Here is a 16053-nt window from a genome sequence, read left to right as displayed (position 1 = left end):
GTTATAGGACGTTTGAGGATGCCATTGGAAAGACCTCAGATGCCTCCCTTAGGAACTTTCAGTGCCCGTATGCCTTCATTTGAAGCTACGATGCCACCCAATGCTTCTACATCTGATGTTGCTTCTACTTCACGTCCACCTGTACCTGTTCAAGTGCAGTTGAGTCGTATGCTTTTTGAGAAGAAGATGTTGGAGATGAGGGTTACAGCTTTGGAGAATAAGCTAAAGCTCCAAGCTGACAAGCATAAAGAAGAGATGGACTTTATGACAGCACTTGTTCATTCTCTTGGTTCTAGACTTGACCAATTCTTGGCTCAAGGGGGAGATAAAAGTGGTTGTAAGGATGATGAGCTTGCAAAGAAGACAAGAGATGATGATCATGAAGATCAAGACCGAGCTCAAGATCCAAATCAACGACAACCAGATGTTGGTGAGCCAGAGAATCGAGGTCAAGATCAAGATGCTGCTGGTGATGCTATGGATACAGAGACTGCAAACATTCAGGGGGAGTCGCCAAGACAAATAGAGTCAAAGATTGTTGGTACAGTTGGTGCTAGTACTTCTAGGACTCAAGATAAAGGCAAAGCTGCAGATCCTGATGATCCAAAAGATGATGATGATGATGAGGAAGATTCCAATTCAGGTAACTCCAATTCTAAGTCTAATAGAATAGAAAGGGAGATTCGAGAAAAGCAAGTGAATGATCCTCATAATCATGGTGATACAGAAAATCTTAGCAATGAGTCAACCAAAACCGATTCCACCAATAAGTCTTCAGAGTCGGAATTGCACCCATTAGTTGTGCATAGACTACAGAAGAGGATGGGATATGATCCACAAGCTCATATGTTAGCTAGAGCAAAGGTCTGGGATCCGAAATCACTATATTGATCCAGGATCATTTAAGGATCAAATGAAGGAGTTAGGGTTGATTCATAGTTCTTCAAAGTCGGGATCAGATACATCGGATTCGGACTTTGAACCTTAGTGCTAATGATTTTTGTATTGATTATAAGATAAATATTAATGTATTAAGTAGTTACATTATATTATGTTATAATATTATTGTTGTAAGTTAAAATAGATAAAGATTATAAGATATATATCGATTTAATTCTTACATTATATATATGATATAGTATTATGTATTTTAATTTCTTTTATGTATTTATACTATCTTTTATGTCTTGACTTATGTTTTATGTTCCCTGTTTTTGCATATTTGAATTATTATATTGCAGATGAAATTCAAATAGGTGCTTTGGACGATCTTGATGTTGTTTATGAAGATTTAGATAGCATAAATGATGAAGATCTGGAAGAAGGGGAGTTCGTTATCTCAGCTAAGGATAGAAGGAAGTTGCTTGAACCACCTTATGACTTTGATTGAGTCTTTAATGAGGAATTTCAAGTTGAACCGATAGTTGTGGAAGAACATCTCAACCTTAATCCGATCAGAGATGGTCCAGAAGATCCAAGAAATACAGTGAATTTAAGGTTTGTTGTATCTGCATATATAGTAGATGAAGGACATAACAATTTAGTTGAACTATTCCGGAATGTAGATGCTACACGAGAGGTTGATCCTGGAAGATTTAATATACCTCCGATGCAGCAAGACCCTGAGTTTGTTATTAATCAATGGGTTCCAATATATTTAACTCGTGTTGGTTATCATATGGGTGGATATTCGAAACCATCAATGTATTAGGAGTTTATCTCAGACAAGGATGCACCCAAGTACTTCTCAGTGATACAAAGTTGGTTTTACGATCATAGAATCAAGTTGTTTATTATCAAGAGAAAGGAGGGATGTCAGTACATGTCGATGAGTCAAAGATATTTTCAGTCTCTCAGTGATTCCGATATGTTAGATTTGGGAAGACGTTGGTTCGTTAATCTTCAGGGTAATGGACTTGCTGACTTCTACTGGAATAAGTTTCGAGATGAAAGAATTAGAAATTTCAGTGATAGAGGTTTGAAGCCAGAAGACAGGAAGATAAAGCCTACACCATTGAAGAAGATTAAAAATCCAGATGACACATTTCGGCTTGTCCAGAAAAGAATAAAATGTTTGAAGAAGGTTCCCGCAATCAAATGGGATCAAGAGGTGATGACGATGACGATGACATTTTGGCAGATAGATATCAAGTCAGGCGAAGCACAAATGTTTGTTGATAATTCAAAGAAACGGATGTTGCTACGTATGTATGATCCAATGCAGGTTGTCAACATGTCAAGAGGTGATCAAAGAAGAATTAACTTATACTGAAATTACATGTGATCAGTATATTATGAGTTAAACTAGATAATTAAACCGCGTAATACGCGAGTAAACATATAATTATTAAGATGTTATCATTTCATAATATGATATCTAGACAAATGTTGATAAAGAAGATATTAAAAATGTATTAATTGGTATAATGATGCAAAATATATTAAGTTAATGTGTATCATCTTAAAATGGGTTAATTTTAAAAATAAAGAGAAAATTACATTTTTGGTACCTCAACTTGGCAACTTTTGCACTTTTAGTCTCCAACTCAAAAAATTGCTTCATTTCTAAAGTTTTGTGTTTTTTTCAATTTTGGTACCACGTTCATACGGCGTTAAATTTTTCCGTTAAAGCCCACACGTGACAAACACGTGAAGGGTATTTTAGTATTTTGACCCCTCTTTTTTGAGAAAATTGCAGTTTTGATACCTCAAGTTGTCAATATTTTCACTTTTGATATCTCAAGTAGACAACATTTTTTATTACACTATATAATTTTCATCTCACACATTAACATCTATCAAACACACACTTAAAAAATCAACACACATTGATATGAATCCATAATACCATACCAAATTCAATACATACACATGCATAAATAGATTTAGATCTCTTATATGAATCATACACTACCAAAAAGGGTTGCCGACTATCTCCCTCCCCACCATGCACCAGATTCCGATCTAATCTCGTTTGTAGCAAATATATTCATCTGTAACAGATTCTGTTAAGATCTCGTTTGTAGCATATTCCGATCAAGTTTTGTTTGTAGCATATTCCAATAGAAGAATAGGGTAATTTAGGGGTGAGAGGATTCATATCTCTTATATGAATCATACACCACCAGAGAGGACTTCCGGCGACATGAGTTTTTTCCGGCCATCGATCCACCAATGCATTCAGTTCCTCCACCATGACCCGTAATTACGCCAACAACATATAATACTTCAAGAATAGATACACACCATTGGGTGTTCTTTTAGGAGCCGTTAAAAAAAATTCATGTGTGTTGATTTTTGAGTGTGTGTTCTTTGATAGATGTTAATGTGTGAGATGAAAATTGGAGAGTGTAATTAAAAAATGTTGTCTACTTGAGGTACCAAAAGTGAAAAAATTGACAACTTGAGGTATCAAAACTGTAATTTTCTTAGAAAAAGGGGGTCAAAAGACTAAAATACCCCTCACGTGTTTGTCACGTGAGGGCGTTAATGGCAAAATTTAACGTCGTATGAACGTGGTACCAAAACTGAAAAAAACACAAAACGTTAGGTATGAAAGCTGCAATTTTTTGAGTTGGAGACTAAAAGTGCAAAAGTCGCCAATTTGAGGTACCAAAAATGTAAATTTCTCAAAAATAAAAAAAATTCATTGAGCACTATTGCATTTACAATCACTTTAAAATATAAACTAATACTATTAATGTCTTTATATAATTAAAAAAAAAAACATAAAAGGTATATGATTTTATGTTTCTACAAACAATTAGTAAAATTTAAAAATTATTGTATTAGGCCATAGTTTGAAACTTAAGATAACAATAATTCTTTACGAAGACGATCAAGAACGGAACATAGTGTAACATTCGTAAATTTTGACTCGTTGGACTTATTAAAAACGTAAATTAACCGTGATTTATTTACTTCGACCTGTAAGTCCCCTTAAATCGGATCGTTAATAGTTTGCTCCAGTTATTTAGAGGTGCGGAATCCCTCTCTATAACTTGGTGATTCACAACGAAGTTCCTAGGCTATCTACTGCCTCGCAGATCTTCTTTGGACTAGCAAAACCCTTGACAACTATAACCTGCAATATATGTTTGAGATTTCGACAAATGTTCAACCCTAATCTCTGTTAGGGTTCGGTATTTATAGGAAAACACCCGAAAAGGCTTCAGCACGTCGGTGTCGTATTTCTGGCCCGGCTCGACTCAATTACGACCTCATAATTATGCTCTAGCTTCGTATCCTTAGCAGATTATTACACATTCAATATTTCAACTTAATCTAGTGTTTTATGCATTATACAAAGTTCATCAATGACAACCACATTACAAAGACATATTACAATATAAGTCCAAACAATCTAGACTGTTATTGACATAGACGTGCACTTACAGACTCCCCCTTGGTAATAGCTTCTAGACGTTAAAATAAATGTCTTCGGTTTGTCTTTGTCATTAATCTACTTCTTCTGCTTTTTCTTCTTGCTCTTGCTCTTCTCCTTCCTAGTCTTAGTATCATCTCAAAATCAAAATCTGACACTGACTCTGAAGGAGTATGAGTTAACCCTAACCTCATCTTCTTTTGATTCCTCATAGATCCTGGATCATAGTATAATCCGTGATCTCTGCTCTAACTCTCATATGAGCCTGTGGATCATAACCCAATCTCTTCTATAGTCTATGCACAATCACTGGATGCAAATCCGACTCTGTAGAAGTATTGGTAGTAGAAGCGGTCTTGGTTGACTCATTATCCTGAGCACTAGCAACTTCAGTATCAAGAGCAACAACAACAAGTTGCTCTACCAAACCCTTACCCAATTGATCAACGTCAACATCTTCTGTAAGGGTTTTGGTTTGAGGTGCCTCAAGCTCAACCATCTTGTTTATCTTTGTAGATATCTATACTTGAGCTTGTGGAGCTTCTGATGAGGTTGCCTTGTCAGCAATACCAGCCTAGCTAGACTCTCCTTGAGTCTCTGTTCTGAACACAGAACTCATTCCTAGCTCTTAGGTAGCTCTAGTTGGATCTTCATTATGATCATCATGCCCTGCTTTAGCTAGCTCATCACCTCTGCAACCTAAGCTATCTCTCTCCCCTCTAACCTTTGGATAGTTATCAATGAGCTCAAGCAGTTTATCTTCGGAGATCATGACTCCCTTCTTCAATGCATCTGTCATCCTGTCACACCCCGACTAAGGCGGAAAACTCGGGATGCGACACATAGTACACGCTTCATGAATGTTACGTAGAGTAGCTACATGAATACTTACATAACACGCATTTCATAAAATTCAGACATAAATATCCATCATAGAGTCACGCTTCAAATAAAACAAAGATAAACTCCCATGCAGGGGAAGAATCAGTTAGGCATAAAACAAAGTTGGATTACCAATTTGGAAGATCATTATTCCACAAGTGGTTGAGTATTCCTTCTTGGAGGTGGTGTCATATGTTGGGCATCGAAGAAACAAACTTGCATCACTAATTCGACAATGAAATCTGAATTTGTGGCATTAGCAGCAGCTGGTAAAGAAGCTGAATGGCTAAGGAATTTGATATATGAAATCTGGATTTGTGGCATTAGCAGCAGCTGGTAAACCAATATTACCCATATCTATCAGATGAGATAGTGCAGCCACATCGGCTAAGGCATACAACCAAGTATATAATGGGAAGTCTAGACATTTAGGTGTTAGACACAGCATGGTACGTGAGTTAATCATTGATGGTGTGATATTTGTGGTGTTTGTGAAGACGCAACACAATCTAGCCGACCATTTAACCAAAGGGTTGAATAGAGATCTCGTGAATAAGTCGGCTATAAGGGTGGGATTAAAGTTCGTCAGAAATCGCTGATCATTCAGATACCCAATTCCCATCTAGTATGACGTTAGATGCTGAATTCAATGTGGAAGGCATAATGTTTAGGCATTGGAACACATTTAAAGATTCATCCTAAGGTATGTGTTCGGACATGCAAGATAAAGAGGTTGAATGTTTATATTCTTAATAGCTCTTTTGACAAGTTGCATACGCAGGTGCAAGATTAAAGGAGCTACCTATATGAGCATGAAGTTTAGTCGCTTCAAGAAGCTGGGACTTGGCTTTGACATACTTATGAAGGATAGGGACATAGGCTGGTAAAACATATGTCAAGATAGAACTACTATGTGTGTAAACTTTTGTATACATTATCTTCGTGTATTTAATAGAGTTCCCATGGTTTAATCGTTACGACACCATGAAATTCGAATATTTGGAATGTGTAATGTATAAATGTGAAATTCAATCGTTATGACATTTCATTTATGCAAACGTTTAAATGTTTGAGATGGCTTTTAGTTAATCATGGATTACACTAAAATAGGGGAGGATTGTTGGATATTTTAGTGTAATTGAGTTAACTTGTTTCATCAATAACGTCATAATAATACATCATATAGGATTGGTGGTGCGAAGTCAAAGGGGCGGGAGCCCCTGGCGGGGTCCGAAATGATCAGCTTGGAAAATTTTTAATCTTTGATTGTATCCGATTGAATAGTTTGGGTGAACCACTAAATTGATTCAATCTGAAAGCGATCACGTGCCTTCAAAGATTGATTATATCCGGTTATTTTGTTTGTTATCTCGAATTTCCCCAACATGCATAACACAATCACGCATAGTTTTGGTAGATCCAGATTTGAATGGACAGATTTGAATATCTTGATGAGATTTCATGTTATTGGATTTGATAGGTTTTTATATAGATTATAGATATTGATGGGACTTAAATCTGATTAGGGGTTCTCAAGATGGGATTTGGAAATGAGAAGGAATTGAAAGGAGTAGGAAGAACAATAAATTAGGGAGCATATAAAATGTGTTCTTGATTTTGAATGTTGTTATTCTTGATTCTTACACAGATCATATATGTATTGTTCTTGATATGTGTTGTTCTTGATTCTGAATGGTGTTGACTTGTTGTTCTTGATTGTTCTTATTTTTGAATGTGTTGCAAATTCATATTGTTGATATATGGAAATACGAATATAATTATTAAGATAAATAAATATATAGTCCATGAATCTATGTGATTAGCCGACTCTATATTTACAAGTGACTTGCATGGAATGTTTAATGCACATGCACCATTTGATCGAGGTGAACCACCCTTTGAAGTGAAGGTGGTGGATTAGTATTGATGATAAGAGTGTCTTGTTCATTTGGAGGTGAACCACCCTTTGAACCATTTGACTTAATTCGGGAGTAATCTAGGCAAATATATTAGTCTTTTACCGCTTGTCATAAACTGAACCATTTAACTTAATTCGAGAGTAGTCATTACAAATAGGTCTAGGCAAATATGTTAGTCTTTTACCACTTGTCATAAACTTGATGGTCACCTCTATGAATAATGAAAATCAAACATAGACGGAGTATATCTCTATATAAGACTTTTTTATTTAGAGACACAATACTAGAAAATGACTATTATTATTTAAATATAATTGCAAGAATATAGATATATTAATACAAAACTTAAAGTATGAAGTAAATAAATGCTAGATTACAATGTAAATTTCAAGTGTATTTTATTTATTAATGTTCAACAAAGTTCAAGATTGTTGCGGAATTACAGTGGTCTATACTTAGTAAAATATTCTCCTTAGATCAAAACACATAAAGTTGTGAAGTATCCCTTTATGCGATTGAGAGTATTTTTACTAAGTTCACCAAAACGAGAAAAGTGATTTTGGATAAAGAATGGCTTGGGCCAAGAAATCCACAAGTGGAGTTGGATGCATTTAAGGAATTATATGTGATTCCTTAAATGCATTGTTTAAAGTATAAGAATAAAGTTATGTTTATGTGAGTTGTCTTATTTTAATTAACCACCTTTACACACACATGTACTTATACAACAGACAAATAAATTGTCCTGATAATTGTGTGTAAAGGTAAAAATTCATTCCTCGTTATTAGTGTTCAGAGTAGTTTTGGAACACTGATAAATGCTCCAGTATTCGCTCAGATAAGACTCCTACTGAGCTTCGCTGGTCTTCTCTTTTTTACTTCAGTCTTCGACTTCAGTGAGAATGTTTTCAGTTGAATAGATCTTGACTGGAGTAAAGTCCTAAAACTGAAATCTGAAGCCATCCAGATTTCCCATACAAGTGATGCGTTCATTAGCCTTCGATTCATTTATTTCTGGACAAAGCTCCAGATGACTAAACCGATCCATATAATCTTATAAAACCATTCATATATTTTATTTTCTCTCTGTTGTGTTTGATCTTGGTTTCTCTTATCTCCCTCTAGAGAGCCGTTCAGAGTTCTCATCGGCTTCCCTCTACAAATGAGAGTAGATCTGAGATCGGAACTATTCCCTTTTCGGTTTGGCTCCTTATTGCCGTCGAGAATTTTTACAAGGGTAAAGCCCTAGGCCGGAGGCCTTTCGGAAGCATCATCTCTACCTTCGTATATGGGTAAGACTGTCTACATCATACATCCCCCAAAATCGGCTATTGTCGGATTGGATATGTTGTTATTGTTGTTGTATCCATCTAGTAGAATGATAAGAATATACATATAATATGTTTTCATTATCTCCCTCCCATCTTATATCTTCATTTCTTACCTAACTCATATCTCACAATGTTTTGTCAATCTATCCTACTCACAAAATCTTCAAATCACCATGACCATCATCCCTCAATCGTCACTGTAAAACATGTAGCCGCACTTGGATATAACACACACTAAATGAACAAAATACACACACAAACTGACCCAACGTGGCTTGTGCACGACAGACTCCTACAAAAAGTCTTTCGTCGCCTCCCTGTCAAGTTTTGATGTCTGTTTGTCCCCTCACTGTCAAGGTGTATTCGATAAAAAAGCATCATCTTTGCCTTCAAGATATGGTGAAGTTGTAATAAAAAATTGCTCGTGTATATGTATAAATTGAATTTGGGGATGTACCTAATGCATATACTTGTGTACCATTACGTAGGCCAGATTTAAAAATGAGTTAAGTACTTTTTTGCGTACACGTGTTTTTTGATTTTGAATTTTGATCATCGCCGTTAACTTTTGGTCAATATCATCCTTGTGGTTTGCATTTCATCCTTGGATCCGTTAACCCCCTCGCGTGCCTTGCTCGTGAGAGACATTTATGTCTTTTCACACAGGGATGATAATAACCAAAACTTAACAGCGATGATGAAAACTGCATAATCGAAAAACCACATTAAAATTTATGAAAAAGAAAAGAAAGGAGGCCCAACATATATATCTCTACTATATTATAAAACATTTGTTACGGTCAAAACTTTTTAACTTTCAATTAAGTTTTTTAAAACCCTATAATAACACTATCATTTGATCACTAATTTAGATATATTTACCTAAATTAACTATAATATCTTTAAAGGAAATTCTAGCCACTCATTTCATCTCTTTCCTCAAATATCAACCACTCATTTTTTTTCTCTCCTTTATAAATTAATTTCTTACTCTAATTCTTTTAAAATCTTTTATCTTAAAAAACCTATATCGATAAATTATAATTATATGAGTGTTTCTTAAAATTTCATGCCCTTTAATTAGAGAGGTCATTCGATATATTTTTGACGAATTTTTAAATCAGAGGGCGGAGCCCGTACGATTAAAGCATTTGGTTATCACACTCTATGACATATCACACTTTATTATCACCCTTACCATCTCACTGTCGCAAAACACAAATACTTTCTCTCGTATTGAAAATGCATACAACGGAAACGAAAAAAAAAAATAAATTAGGTTGTAAGTGTAGATGTAAAAGTACGCAATTTATATATGAAGGGAATGTGATGTTATTAGTAGGGTTGGGTTAACGTGAGAACTACTAGTTTCTCTCTCGTTTTCTCCCTTTTTATGTGGATTTATTTTTTTAATTTTTACTTTTTCATTTTTTGAATTTTTTTTTTTTGATTTTTACTTTCTTTTAACAAAAACCCATTCCAAAAAAATTAATAAATAAATAAAATTTTTTTGTAAAAAATCATATGGGTACGTGTTAAGAAAACGTATGGATACGGTGTGGGCGTTGCCCTCATCCGTTCTAAAGGGACTGTCACTGGATGCATTTGGGAATGGTATTGATTTGATGGACGACGATCCAAGAGATGGTGGCGGTTGTATACGGTACAGGCGTAGGCCTTAACTCTAAGGACAAAGCCCTTAGAGATGGTTTTTTAGTGGTTCTTATGGTTCTCACCATATATGTTGATCGATTTTCACTTGATCCCTTCACGTTATTAGTATGTATATACATTTAAAAACTATCTTAACAATAGTAGATTTTTGGCTTGTTAAACTTTGGCCACCAAACTTTTTGTTTTTAGGTTTTCGCCCAATTTTAACCTTTTTTTTTACACTTTTACACATTCTTTTTTTAAAGGTTTCAATTTTACATGAATATCACGATATCTAACATAAAATGTTTTAACCGAGTCCGCACTAGAGAGTAGAGAGCCCCTCGACGAGAAACCTCTATTATCAAGAATTTGAGAGAGGAAAAAACTAACTGATGTTATTTTCTGCTATAACAAAAACGTTACCTTTTAAATACTTTTTTACCTTATTGCCTTTTGTTATGTGCGTTTACTTTTATATATCCATCGTGGTCTTATTTATATCGTAGATTTTAAGTATCGTTCTGTTTTCCGGGTCTAACTTCAGGAGTATAAAACTAGTTCATCATTAAAAAAATACAAAAACTGACATAATATCGAGATGGGTGAATAATAATAAAAATAAATAATAAAAATAGTAAAGAGTGAAAGGAATTTAAAAACACTAGTGCATTGACATGAAGTAATATAAAAGTTCTCTTCTTTATAGTGATGGTTTGTGACTTTGTGGAAAAGAAATGAATAAAAAAAACTAAAAAGTAAAGGCGCATTTAGTTGAAGAAAATGTTTTTAAGTTTCCCCTTTTTATTTTTTTAAAAAATGAAAAGTTTTTTCATTTCTAAAAAACTCTTAAAAATTTTGAAAACGCGTTCAAAATAAAAGATGGAATTTTCATTTTTTCATTTTAGAAAACTAGAAAACATGTTCAAATTCACTTGTTTTCTAAATTTAGGTTTATAAAAGGTTTTGAAAATAAAAAAGTGAAAACAAAAACTGAAAAAAACAGTTTTCTAATTTTAGTGCAAAAGTTGCAAAAGGGAATTTTCATTTTCTAAGAAAACTTTTCTAAAAAATTACAATTTGAACGCGTTTTCTGTTTTCCATTTTTTTTTGGAAAATGAAAATGGAAAACAAGGAAGTTTTCTTGAACTAAATGACTTTTAGGATACACCAATCCAAACACACCATAAAAACTCTATTTTTTACGACAAAGCGGATAAATGGTTAAACCGTTAATTTTAGTGTGTTTATGTTGGGTTCGAATTCTTACAACGTTTTAAAGGATTTGCTCTCTCATGTATAGACGGGCATAACGTTGTTAAGACATAAGACCACCTCACCATTTTACATGTGACAGAATTCGAAACTTTGACCTCCTTAAAGGCTTAAAGGAAATCACAAAATAGAAAACTCCCATGTCACTTCGGTTAATTCGACTGATTTACTTGCCATTCATATCCTAACTAGTTACAAAAGCTATATGCTACTGTAATTAATACCTTAGGAAAATTGAAAATATTGAAAGTGCTAACCTGATCATTTCATTTGCTGAGCCGAAATTAGCGGCACCACCGATGAGACGTAGTGATTTTAACACAGGTAGTTGATACATGTAGCTATCCAGAAGCCTCACTTCTAATCCCGAAATGAATGGAATTCCTCGACCCGTGTTCACAAGGCACACCTTTATGTAATCCGTTAAGGGCACGTGTATAATTTCAGCCTTAACGTATGTCAAATGATTATCGATAGTTTCCCAGAGATCTGTTCCAAGATAGAGATCGAATACTGGAAGACTGCCCCTCAAGTCATAGTTCCCGTACATGAACTTGGCTCTAATTAAATACGTATTACTCTTCCCTTGTTTTGGTCTAACAGTGTAGCAATTTCGGATGCTATCAGGAAAGTATCTTACAGTTGTGATATCTCGATTCTTATAGAAGCGAGGTAACTCCAGAGGTGAAATTTTTCCACGCTTGCCAGTTTCTATGAATCCAGCGTCTGAAACATATTTTATGCCTGTTGTATGATCAGTATAATCTGAACCTTCACCTAGACCACAATCTATGCTGATAAAACCTGTACAAAGAAACTAAAAAGGTCAAGAAATATTTTGGATTAATTCACACCATTTAATTATCATTAAGAAAATTTCATTTTTAAATGCCTGATTGATCATCTTGAGCATAAGCAATAACCAACAAAAGAGCAAAGAAAACACTTTCGAACAATGTCATTCTTTTTACTTGTTTAATTTTGAAGTCTTCACACAAATGTATTTATAACATGACTCTCCATGTGTGGTGTGCTACCATTATCCAGCAAGGCAATTTACTAGTTGGAGATACTTTTCATTTTTTTAAACCCTTTCACACACCTCTCACATATTTCAACTCTACCGTTACTCTACCGTTAATATAGAGTAAATTACACTGATAGTACTTGAACTATATCCCAAATTCTCTTTTTGGTAATAACTTTTGCAGCTTTACACAGACCATACCTCAAGATTCAAGGACTTACTCGAACAGTACCTTTTATCTGATGACCGTCTATTAAATCGTTAAGTCGGTCATGTTGAGAACTGTTTTATTCATTTTCTTACCTTAAGGACCAAAACTGTAACTAATTTTTATAATGAATTACTTTATTAATTAAAAAGATATATACATATATATATATATAATGTATCTATTTATGTATCATCATCAAAATCCTTGATTATCGAAATGAAATTCAAAACCCAAAATATACAAAACAAGAGCCCGTAATAAAATTAACCATAAACACTCAGGCCTACCCTCTCTCCACTATTGCCATGGATTCGATCTAAAGAGCCAGAAAGAAGAGGTTGGCGATGGCTGTGTGGAGGTCAAATCTTGGTAGTGACAGTTGAGGTCAGATCTACTTGTAGGAAGCCGGATCGTGGGGCTTCAATTCGCCGGTGGTGATTTAGGATAGGTTGACTTGGTTATTCCCTTACTTTTTACAATTTCAAGAAAATAAATATATAGTTTTATGTTTATTGTAAATAGTATTATGTTTAATATAATGTTTTATTTTAGTTAGTGTATTTTTGTTTGTATTATTAAATAAACAAGTAGGAGAAAAAGAAAGAGATTGTATATATCACTTTGGTTAAGTTGTCTTGTAAGGAAAAACATAATAATGAGATTTGGAGAAAAAAGTTATATATATTGTAATACATCTATTAATGGCGATGAATTTTTTACTTTTGTATATATATATATATAATGGTGAAGATAGTTTTTGATCATGTTTGTATTAATGAGTTGTAGCTTTTAGATCTATTATTAGTATTGATGATTTGGAAAAAAAATATAAGAAATTGTTGATAATAATGATGTTATCATGTATGATAATTAACGAAAAAGAAAATAAAAAGAAGGGTTAATGATGACTAGTCCAACTGGTCAGAGACATCCCAGGTTTTATCCAAGGTCTTGAGTTTCATTCTTAGGCATGATAAGTCTTGAGGTTTTTTGCTCTGAATATTTGAAACGGCTAATGGTCAACATCTCGTTGTATAGAGTACGTACAAAGCTTCACCATTATATGGTGAGATTTCCGTCGCATACCGACTGAATATTCGGAAAAAGATGATGATATTGACAAATAAAAAAAGTTAATTACACTTTTGGTCCTTAAAATAAAAAAATGACAAAAACAATCCTTACGTGCACGACAAGTTATTGACTTAACGATCTAATAGACGACTGTCAAAAATAGGTATGTCCAAGTTGGTTTTTGAAACTTGAGGTATGGTTTGAGTAGAGTTTTGAATCTATCCGTCTATCGGATGAGACTCAATACTTGTGTTTTATATATTAAATTATTTAGAAAAAAAAAAAAACTATGTAAATTTAGTTACTTAACAAAATATAATTGAATAATAATAATAACTATATATTTAATGAAGAAATAAACTAAACTAATGAAGGATGTGTCATAAAAGAATAAATGAACTCATAAGAAAAGTGATAAAAGAGGAAGTAATTGGATAAGGATCTTTTAAAGTTGTAGGATAAGGATCTTTTAAAGTTGTGTCAGCTCATTGAGAACCTTCTGGTAAATTCATGAATGAATTTGAAGTTTTGAACCCATTGAGAGCGCTTCAATAAATTCATCATAAATGAATTTAAAAAATAAAGGAAAAAAAGGAAATAAAACATTTTTAAAATATAAAACGACAAAAAGTTATAGGTTTGACATATACCTTTTGCGTTCAACCAAAATTCCAGACAGTAAATTATGCATATAAATCTTGGTTTTATGATTAAATTAAAAAGGATAAAATAAAAAAAAAAGAATAATGACAGAACATTTTTAATATAGAAAAAGACCAAGAAGTTTGACTTTTGAGATTCCTTTTACATTGAACCAAAATCCCTAACAATCAACGATGAAGACTTTAAAAAATAGGTGCTAATTGAGATGATTATATAGTGTGGTCTATCAGTTACTTGTGGAAATATAAAATCCAAACGATTTTGGCAAGCAATGAATGAAGCAACGATAAGAATTGATGTCATTTTTAATGCCATTTTTAGTTTTCTCTTTTCTTGTTTTTTTTCAAAAACTAGGTTATTTAGGTTGTCTTGATTAAAATGGCTTAAGAACCCACTCATCACAATATAATGGTTTCGCTCACTTTCGCTTTACTGCCGGTTGAATCATTTTCTATACATGTTACGGGAAAGTAAAAAATGCTAAAAAAAAAAGTCCTTAACAATCAATTGTTTATTTGTGTGGTATAAACATTTAATAGATTTTAACACGTGTTACGAATATAAGTTGGATCGTTCATGTCAATATATTATGTTACAGACAAACATTACGATATTATTATTTTTTATTAACAGTGATTATAAGCAATTCTTATATTATTCAAACAAAGAAATGATGGCAATGCCTTCCAAGGATGTGATCTTCCCTACTAAAGAGGAGCATACTCCATTCTCTCTAAAGGCGTATGCAACAAGGTTGAGAACGGAGTTGACATGGTTAGTCCCTTACCATCATTTTCGGTTTGAATTTTGGCTATAATATTTTTTAGAACATAATCAATAAATTTAAGTGAAGTACTCGCATTTCATTACTGATCGGGGTTTCAATCATTCATTAATAATAATTAATTTACGTAATGATATATATTTGATGTTTTTAATCTGTTTGCAGTGGTTTTTAATAAACAAATTGAATTGAAAGAAATGTTTTATGCTTTCTCCAGATGCAAATTCAGGACTCACGTGCTGGTTTAAGTCCGCACCTGCATCTCCAAATGAGTCCAGGTCGCTCTCCCTCCTATAATTCTCGTCTCTTTGTCTTATTGTACATATTTACATTCATTTACTGTCAATATCTCTTATATAAATAAATTAAAATGGTTATGACATCATCTTTTGCCTACATGACTTCTTAATATTTTATTACATGAATTCTTAATATATACTAATTTTGTTAATGTAATGTCATCTCTCTATTAATAAGGTTTAACTAAATTCATGTTTTTACATGTTACTCTTTTAACCTCATATTTTCAATATCTAAACAAAGTGTTATCGTTGGAGTTTTTTAAACAAAAGGTGTATGAACAAATAATATAGATAATTAAATAAAAACCAACAGTGTCGGCTTTACTATATAAGGAAGTTAGGCATGGGACTAAGCCCCCAAAATACAAATGCCTCCATTTTTATATTTTGGGTTTAATGTTTTAGACTTTAAAATTTTGTGTTACATGTTATTACTATCAAAGGGTAACAAGAATGCCTAAGAAAACAAATAGGAAAATAAACTTCATGGCTTACCTTTAGATAAAAGACACCACACAAATGAACTTACAAAATTTAAAAAAAAAAAA

Source organism: Erigeron canadensis, chromosome 6, assembly GCF_010389155.1.
Source record: "Erigeron canadensis isolate Cc75 chromosome 6, C_canadensis_v1, whole genome shotgun sequence".
In the NCBI taxonomy this organism is placed as follows: Eukaryota; Viridiplantae; Streptophyta; class Magnoliopsida; order Asterales; family Asteraceae; genus Erigeron; species Erigeron canadensis.
This window is presented reverse-complemented; position numbering follows the sequence as displayed.